Consider the following 10,939-nt stretch of genomic DNA (forward strand, 5'->3'; position numbering starts at 1 on the left):
CTGTCGGAAATTCATACTGAAAGTGGCCAAGTTTATGACATCTATAACACTCCATAGTGGTTTTATTGAAAGCATGACGTCCTAGCCTCTTCCTCCTCCTCTAAAAACTTTTCTGCCTTAGCCTCTACCATAAAACCTACTTCAGATGTCACTTTTAGGGCTAGTTCTTACCCATTACTTTTTTGAAATTTTTGTTCATGTACAATTAATGAGTTTTATAACTCATTGATTGAAAGCTCATCAATATCCATTGATTTTATATAATTGAATCTGTCAATCGAATCTTAGATTTTCTTAGAGGTGTTCTTCTTCAGGATAGCCTCCATAATAGTCCTATCAATGGTATGAAACATGTAATTCTTCACTTTCAAATCCCTAAGCTTTAATTCCTCAAGTTTCTTTCGCCGTGCTTCAGTCACAGCTATTCCTGCTTTGGGCTCCACATAACTTGTTTTAACCAAGTGCCAAAATTCTTTAGGTCTCAAGAAATTATCCATTAGCATGCTCTAATGATTAAAATGACCATCAAAATGTGGTATGAATGGTTAAATGAATTTGTCATTGCCTTTGTTGGCTATTTCGCTCTTTTACTCTACTTTATTTTGCAAGTTACTAAAAAAACTATAGTTTTTTTTTTCTCAAACCCAGTGGAAGCTCTAATACCAATTTGTTAAGAACAAAAGATCAATGTAAATAATAAAAAAACTCAAGACAAATTGAATAAATAACTTAATATTGAAAATAACTGTGTTTGGCTTCTTATAGCCTTACAGAAATCCTAACTGAATGAGTAACAATAGCACATTATATCTCAACTAATGCTACATGATTCGTGGAGCTAAAAAGTTGACATCTAAGCAATAATAACAAACTTATTCTAATAACAAGCCAAAAACAAACTTATTCTAATAATAAAGTAATTGATACTGGTAATTCTCAACAATGTATACAAGATATATGAAAGATTGATTTTATATTATACAAGATATATGAAAGATTTATTTTTATGAAATACAAGATATATGAAAGATTGATTTTATAAAAAAAGAATTTTAGATTATTGTTTTAAAAAGTTAAGTTAACAAGAATTAAAATTAACATAAAAAAGATATTTTTTCATACAAAAGATGCAGCAAGCTTCAATTTAGTTTTTCTCTATCCTTTTATTTTATTTTTTAATATATGAAAGAATGATTTTATAAAAAAGAATTTTAGATTATTGTGAAAAAAAATTTAAGTTAACAAGAATTAAAATTAACATAAAAAAGATATTTTTTCATACAAAAGATGCAGCAAACTTCAATTTAGTTTTTCTCTATCCTTTTATTTTATTTTTTATTTTAAGCATATTTAATTTTTGTTTTAGTCCTAGATATTATTCTTTTTTTCAAGTTTCAATTCCTAGATGTCAAGAAAGGAAAAATATCTAAAAAAAAAGATAGCACAAAGAAAAAGTTTGGTTGACCATGAAAAATGCTGAAGTTAGTAAAACTTAGAGTTAATGATTTTATCTTAAAGAGGAGAGTTTGATAACTGTAGTTATTCTTCTTTAAATGTGCTAGAAAACAATATATCAAAGCTTGTGATTTTTTATTTTTATTTTTATTTTGGTTTAATTTTTTGTTTTTAATGTAATTATATGGTGTTTTAGGGTAAAAAATAAGTTTATTGAGTTTTCTAGATTGTTATTGAGGTATTGTTAGGTGAAAATAAGATGAAAATTGAATTTTTAAGGTTTAAAATTTTAAATTCTAATTTTCTAATAACCGTTATAAATTCAAGTCGTTTTTCATGCACAAGGTGTGACAAACTTCAATTGAGTCATTTTTCAATTTTAACATATTTGTAATGCTCTAAATTTTTGATGCAATTATCTTTTTAATTGTTGTTTATGTGAAATTTAGAGGTAGTTTTTTTTCCCTAAATAGTCTCTATTTTACCATCTATTTATTCTACAAATACCTCAATATAATATTTATAGTTAAATGTTAGTGTTAGTGTGATTACAATCCTTACAAATCACATGCATAAGTTTAATTTCAATACAATTGTTATAAAATACTAGGACTTATGTAAATAGAAGGATCAAGCAACTTGATAATATTTTTATGAGAATTGAGGCCTTCAAAAGAAAACACATGTAAAACACACAAGATTCCAATTTTTTTTATCAGTATTTACATCATCATGATTATTATATTTTACAACTACATAACTATAACTAATATCATTAATTTATTCTACATATATTAAACTATGTCCTTTTCAATTTAATATTTTCTAATTAATCAACAACGAACTCTTCTTTTCCAATAAACAGATTATACTAATGTCGCCATACATGTATTAACTTCTTTATTTAACGCTTATTCCATAACTCATCTCAATATGAGTTTTCACTCATTCTTTTAATATTTATTGAATCTATTGTAACTTTTTCATAATATATTTCATTTCCACAACTTATTTTATCTCTATCCCATTTAATCTACGGAGTTAATTTAGTTTATACCATCATTTTATTTTACAACAACCTTAATTTATACCACATTTCATCTCGCCATTACAATTATATATCTTGTCGACTTTTCCAAACTTTTGTTTCTTTTTGACCCATTGATTTCATTAGTTCATCACATTATCCATTATATCATTATTTATTCATCAATAGCAATTTTAATTCCAAAGTCTATGATATTCATTATGACTTATCCATATTAATTTATTTTTACTTAGTCTATTTCCAGTCCATTTCTGGTTTACACATACATTTCATCCAATTTGACTCTTTTTATTATGTCTTTTATCTTGTATATTTCTTAAAATTACTTATAATACATTTCAAAATCCATTTCCAACTTAAATGTTTCTCATTCCATTATTTTTCCAATTTGAACATTTCTCTTATCCATTTATAGCGTATTCAAATATCACATAATATTTTTTTTTTATTTTAAACAATTTAGATATCATAAGTTAAATATGTCTATAATTTAAAATAATTTACAACAAGATTTTTATCTATAGAGAAAGTAGGAATATAAATCCATAAATGTTATCTATACATTCTTTCAAATTAAAAGGGTTAAGTTTAGATCTTTAATTCAACATTATATTTTAGTTGATACATACCCAAATATATAACCTTTTTACACAGTTTGATGACATAACAAAATACTATCTTAACTATAAAAAAACTAATAACCTACAGAATAGATCAAGATAGTTGATTAGTACTTAAAAGTGCATTTTATCAAGGTTTTATATTGTTATTTTGCACTTGAAGTATTGATAATATCTTAACTAAAACATGTTTTATAATAACATATCTAATAATATAAGATACCTTTAATTCATGGTAAATATTCATTTTAAATGCAGGCCTATCATATAAATGAAAGGATTGATTGATGAGTTTAAAAAATGAAATTGAAAGGACAAAGAGATGACAAACTTAGAAAAGAGATGCTGGTGCAGTTCAAACCAAAACACTATTCGGTAATTGGGTCATATCTGGAGCTGTAGATCTCAGATTTAGATCTACTTTATATGGATGGAAAGGTAAGATATATATCTACAACTTTCATGGAGCCTAAGATTTAAAAAGGCTATTTTTAAGTCCAAATTGTAGCAACAACGAATAAGTCTAAATTTATCCTGCAACCTGAATACTGTTTAGTGTTTGACCCATATCTGGAGTTTTAGAAGTCTAAATGACCTTAATTTTTTTTCCTGCAAAACTGAGATAATTTTCTAGAACTTTTATGTTTTCAAGTGATTTTAATTCTGATGTTATCAATAATGTTTTGGATAGACAAGAGAAGATAATGATTGTCACCAAGTCAAGAGTTGACTACCCACTCATCAATTAGTCATCAAATCAATAGTTCCCAATTTTAGCCTATTAAAGAAGGTATTTGCCATGCATTTAGGCATCTTAGTTTCCAGATCAAGAATATGCTCTTGCTTTCTCTCTTTGTATTGCTTATATTTTGATTTCATTAATATGTGCTTACCAAAAGTTTATATTTTGTCATTAAGTGTTACACATTCAACTTTTCAAAGATTATACCTTTGTAAAAGTCAGTCTAGATAACCATGAGGGACTCATAGGTCAATGAGAGCATATACAAAATATGAAAAGCCTCTAAGAACTTTTCATACAAGACACTGATGATATATGCAAAGTTCTTCCAACAACACTTCATGGATCTATATATGCATGGTATCACAGTTTAAAGCCTGACTTTATTCTCCACTTTTATGGTCTCAGTTTTAAACTAATCTCTCACTTTAGCACAAGTATTCCTTTTAAAAAAAGTATCATAGAGCTTTTTGCAATCACACAATAGGAAGATGAAAATACTAAAGCTTATCTCCAACATTTCATATAAAAGATGCTTATATGGAAAGACTTTTTAAATCTATAGCTACAGAAGCTTTAATTAGTAGAGTATACGACTATTTCCTTTTGGAAAAGTTATACACCATCCCAGATAAAAATATCTTTAGTGTGAAACATGTAATATAAAATTAAATCAAGGTGGAAAAATGTAGCATAACTAGATAAGGTCACCTACATTACGATGCATGTTCACCATGCCCTCAATTTCCAATTAGAGCATCCAAGAGAAATATTAAGGGGCATATCCATGATCGCCTAATGTTTCCCGAGCTCACGACCATACCTCTGACCACCACATGGATATAGGTGCTATCTTCTATTCAAGGAAAAGACTTACAACATTCACCTCCAATAAAAGGTGACTTAAACACAAAAAACTCTAGTAAGTTTTGTCTTTTTCACCGTGACAATAGGAATGACACTGAGAAGTGTTGTACACTAAAAAAAGAGATAGAACAATTGATCAGCAGAGGTTAACTTCACCAGCTTATGAAAACAAAATAGTCAGAGCTAATAACAAAGGTTTGCACACTTACATAATTGTTTAAGATCAAATAAGCCATCACTAATTATCTTTAAAAATTTAAATCTCCATCTTTTGAGCCTTTTAATAAAATACATTTTTAACTAAGATCCATAACTTAGTTTTAATATTCATGAATAGTAGCATTATTCTATGAATAATACTATTTATGATTGCAACTTATATCCCTTAATGCTCATCTAAACTTCTACTTAGATTAGAACTAACCCTATACATCATGTATCATGGAGTCTTTCTTATGTTCAAGTTAAGAGGTTAGGTTTTTTACTAGTAATTTGGACAAGCTGAACCTAAAAGATCATTAAGAATAAACAATTTGAGCCTAAAATTTTATAAGCTATATCCTATCAATTAGGAATGAACCTTTAATAAGACATGAACAAATAATATGCATTGCCATACATATCCTTTCATTTTATATTATCATTATATTTGTACTGATCTTTATAGAAAGTATGAGATAATGAGATACTTTGTTATTAAGGCAACAAGGAATAGGTTTAAAAAAAGGATAATATGATAAGGTGAAAATATTTTTCCCAAAATTGGATAAAATCCTTATGGGTTTAGAGACCTTGGTGATGAATTTCCAAGAAAGAGTTGATATAGTCCATCCCAATAGTCCTAAAATAATTAATAAAAAACTTTAACAAATAATTAACATGCATTATCAATTCAACATTTTCATTCATTTGCACATTATATATTTTTTTTTATTTTTGCATATATTATTTTAAATAAATGATATGAGAACTATAGGTCACCTAGAAAAAATCTAATTTCCCATCACAGTTCAAGTTTATGGAAAAATAAAACACGAAGAGCTTTGCTGGAAACAAGCCTAAAAAGGAAAGTTTCAAGAATTATAACTATGCTTGAGTGAGTGCTGCAAGGAATCCTAATAATTAAAATAATATTTGAATGAAAATAAAAGCATTCTAAGGCATAATTCACTCTAAATATGCAATCTGTATCTTAAACATAAGAAAGACTCCTTGTATTCACCTAACAAAACTAGTGGATAAATTATTCATTTTCAAAGTCCTGATATGCTACATGTTTTTTTTAGAGGCAATAGACACCCTCAACTTAAGCATATCAAATGGTGGATTTGATAGTCAAAGAGCCATAAAATCTAATAACTCAAATCATGAGTGTTGTGCAAGAGGGTATTTGGTGAATACTCAAATCCTATAATGAGAACCTGGATTCAGAACAAACCCTGATTGTAGTAGAAAAAGAAAAAGATGATTTAGTGATCTAACTATAATAAGAACAACATGTTTTCCATATGTTGTAAGAAAATCTTAGAGCACCATTAGATTCTAAGAAAGATTAAGATGGTAGAAATAACTCGAACAATATTGAAGGTTCAAGAGATGGATGTAAAGAGTAAGTTGTCAGAAGATACTTTAGGGTAGCTACAAGCTTCTAATAAAGTTGAGAAAACCCTCTACTATAAATTCAAAAATAAAAAGTTATTAGAGTTAGCTTTTACACATGCCTCCTCCCATGATAAGTTATCTTCTTATGAGCATTTAGAATATATCAATAATTTAGTTCTAAACTTGTTTGTCATAAAAGATCAATACTCCTTGTACTCAAATTTATCTTTTAAAGGCTTAACACAACTCATAACAACCAATATGGATATAGAGAAATTGGCAAGAGTTGTCACGCCCAACATCATGATGATCTAGTAAAAATAAAAAGCTTGGTTTATTGTTTAGAAAATATGGTAAAATTAGAAAAAAAAAGTTACTATGGAGTATTATAGTTACTAAAAACTCCTAATTGGTCAACAAAAATCTATGGTAAAGGACTAGTTATACTAAAAAAAAGATATTATCACCTTAAAGCATCCTACTAAGATATGCTGCATTACTAATCTTGTCTTTTATTCATAAAAGTTTGTTGTTTATAGTCTATCAGTGGTCTATATATAATATGATAATGAGTTTACTGTAATAAGTTAAGTCTTGGTTGTTAGTTTAAAACTAACCATTATATAGTTTGGCTAATTTTTATCACTCCCAGTTATTATCCTTGGTGAATTGGCAATTCTAAGATTGGTCACTCCTAATCACAGCATGTGACTAATTGTTAATGAAGTCAAGTTAATGAATGATTTATGAGCTTATGTTTAACTCATTGAACCCAACATAAATCTTAGAAAATTTCCATGAGGTTAACTTAGGTATCACTTCCATTGCAATATTTACTGAATAAGATTAATACTCTCAATTTTAACATCAACAAAAATTATATTGAAAGTTCTTAGTACTCATAATTTGGTGTTGGTGACCATACTACACTAATTGTGAAGGAGAGTTTCATGACCTCGTGACTCAACATTAAAATCTTTAATGGTAAAGTTTTTATCCCTGAAAGTAAAGTTATAACATAATAAAAGGGTTATATTTTTTATTCAGACCACCAAAAAAGATAGGATATGAAATCTTGATCATCAATAGGTTTTACTATAACAACTAGTTGATCAACAATAGTTTTTGCACTGTCAAAATAGGTAGAGCAATTATAAGACCCTTGAGTAATGGTTTACAATTTGCGTTTTATATGAGCAATGCGAGAACAATATTGACTGTAAAATCATGCCGTAAGGGCGGTACATACTTGTTTAGAAGTGTTTAAACCATACACAAAAGCCACAAGATTTGGACTGATGGATGATAAAATAATTCTCAGTAGAGCTTGATCTTTCTTATACTAGTTTGTATTAGAAAGGTTGAGAGAGTTAGTTGTTGCGATGTTGTAGTTGCATAAATTAATTACCCTAGCTCAAAACATAACGCACAAGATAATATAGAGCAAGTAAGAGGTCACTGAGTTGCATAAATTAATTACCCTAGCTCAAAACATAACGCACAAGATAATATAGAGCAAGTAAGAGGTCGATCCTTTAAGGAAGGTTCAAGTCAGATTTTTATGCTAAAACAAAATAAAACAGAAAAATATCAAGCAAAATTAAATAAAATTAAAAAATTATCAAGAGAACAAACCTTATTTGCAAGCACACATCCACCTACGCAAATCATAACTAATGATGGAAACAAAACATCTATTTATATTCTTAATATTTATCTCTTCTTAACATTAGTTAGTTAACGGATCCACCATATAGTTAACCCTAACCATCAAATAACCACAGTGTCCACGCTAACAATTTAATTCAATGGTAGCCTTAAGAATTAAATAAGTTGATTGATCAAGAAAATATAAATGTCCGCAGTCTATCTTTGATTTAATTGAATATTCTTTCTAAGATTAATAACATAAATCCATCATAATTATTAAACTCAGTTGCTTCATAAGTTCATATACCAGAACTTCGGTTTTGATATCAAATTTAACAATAGATTCTTTACAATAATAACTTAAAGTCTGCTCTAGCAATTAAAATAGACAATCACAGAAAAAATAAGCATAAGAGAACAAATATTTTCATCATATAAACTGAGAAGAAAAAGGTAAAATAAATCTCACAGTTCTTGAAATTCAAAGATTAATAAAAAAGGGTTTACTTTTGCATGTTTGTTGAACAATTAATCAAAAAGGATAAAAAAAACATGATTTCAGGTTTATGAAAGAGAAGGGGTGTTTTTTTCTCTTTTGGCTGGCTCCTCTTCTCTTATTCTTTTTATATCCTAAAAAACCCCAGTTTCTATCTCACAAAATAGTCATTTCTTAAGTACGCAATTTACATTTAAGTACTTCAATAACTATTTTTCTAAAAAATAAGAAATAGCCTTGCATGAAATATTTAAGCTTTGAATTAGAGGAGCTAAATTGCTAAAATAAAAACTTGAAAGTTGGTTTAGATGCTTCAAAATGTAATTTGGACTCGTTTCTTCATGAAACCTGTTTGCTGAAAAAATTCAGTTGTTATTTTTGAAAAATCATATCTTCCTCATTTGAAATCATTGTTTGTTTAAATTTAGAGAGTTGATAGGTCCTTGAGTCAAGAATCTAGAAAAACTGAGTTTGCATCTAATGGACTTCTTTAATTTAAGATATTCAAATCAAAATGGCCAAAGGTCATTATTGGCAGATTGCGAGATTTGACTTTAAAGGCTTTGATTTCCATACTCTTTCTTATTTTATTTTTCTTGCCTTAAATTTCTAGAAAGGTATAGATGTTAGTTTTTTTAATTCCATTATAATTACTTCATTTCGACTTATAGAGCTCACGCTCTGCACAAAACATTGACTGAAGGTCTAATATGCTAATTACCTCTAATTTACTTCCTTTTGCATCTTTCATCCAAAAGTACCTTCAAAACATAAAATAAAGACTATCAAGATATTTTATATACAAAACATAGATAAAACACTAGTCAAATATAGGTGAAACTATTGAATATTATAGTTGCATCATTAGCAATATTGGACTTCTCAGGACTAGTTCAAATCTTTCCATAAATTCTAAAAGATCATCGCTATTAAAAAATAAAAAAGAAAGACTCTAATTGCCATCCTAAGTGGTTTGAGCCATCACATTTAAAGGATGTTAGTATGGATGTATGATTTAGAGACTTATAAGAAAGACTAAGTGGATTAAGGCAGTTAACATCATTAACATCATTAAAAATGGATGGAGATGACATGATGCGAAAGTGTGTCTTAGAGAATTGTAGTGTTAGCTATTTAGGGATATGATTCCATGAAGAAGAAGAAGAAAAATGAGGAGGAGGAGGAGGAGGAGGAGGTTTGGCCAACACAAAACTATTCTGTTATATTGATTGTTATAACCCAATTATGGGTTATTCCTCTAAAATCATCTTTTTTTAAAAAATCAAAAAAATAAAATAAAGGCTGGCAACGTGGAGAATGCAGGTCGGGGAATCAAGCTGTAATTTTTAAAGAAAGTTCAAAGCTTAATTATACCCTATTGTGTCCAAAAATAGAGAAAAAAAATACAAATTCAAGATCAAATTAAATGATTATTGGATGAATTTGCAAAACAATTAAGTATAAGGACATAATTCTGTAATTTTTAAAGAAAGTTCAAGGCTTAATTATACCCTATTGTGCCCAAAAATAGAGAAAAAAAATACAAATTCAAGATCAAATTAAATGATTATTGGATGAATTTGCAAAACAATTAAGTATAAGGACATAATTTATTTGTTAATAGGCCAATTTGATTTAATCATGGGTCAAATTGAAAATAAATTATGTTTAAGAATTAATTTGGGTCTAATTGAAGGATTTAATTAAGTGCAAGGACTTAATTATACTTTAAATAGGTCAAATTAATTTTATTTAGGGCTTAATTGGTGAAAAATTACATTTGAGGGGGGCTAATTTTAGCTTAATTGAGAAGATTGGAATGCTAAGAGACCAAATTTAATTTTTACCAAGTTAATTGATCGAAATTATAGGTCAGATTGCAAGAAGTTTGGAATCAATTAGGGGTGAAATTAAAGAAATCCGAGACCAGGGATGATTCAGATTGCAAGAAAATTGAAGTTTGGAATCAATTAGGAGTTAAATTAAAGAAATCCGAGACCAGGGATGATATCACAATATGTGTGTAACTTCGGGGCTCCAATTAAAGTTCATTAGGGCTTTAATTAAAAAATTTAGGGTCGGTTCAATTAAAAGCAATCCAAAGAGGAAAGACTAAAATGAATTTTGACCAAAAATAGGATTTTAGCACTATTCATCCTTTTTTTAAATCCCTGAAATAGCTGGTTCGGTTACTAACACAACTAAAAAATTGATGTTTTCTCTTAAGTGTAGGAGTGTCGAAGTAATAAATAACCCTGCAAAACCGAGGTCGAACTATGAGGTTAATTGTATAAATTATAGATAAAAATAATACAATAACAACAATAATAATAACAACAACAATAATAGTAATAGTAGTAGTAATAATAATAATAATAATAATAAAAGAAGTTGATGAGAACTTTGAAATGGAAGATTAATATAACAACAAATATCAAGGTTAGAGGATCCACTAATGG

This window comes from Populus euphratica, unplaced genomic scaffold, assembly GCF_000495115.2.
Source record: "Populus euphratica unplaced genomic scaffold, PopEup_1.0 scaffold307.1, whole genome shotgun sequence".
NCBI classification, from domain to species: Eukaryota; Viridiplantae; Streptophyta; class Magnoliopsida; order Malpighiales; family Salicaceae; genus Populus; species Populus euphratica.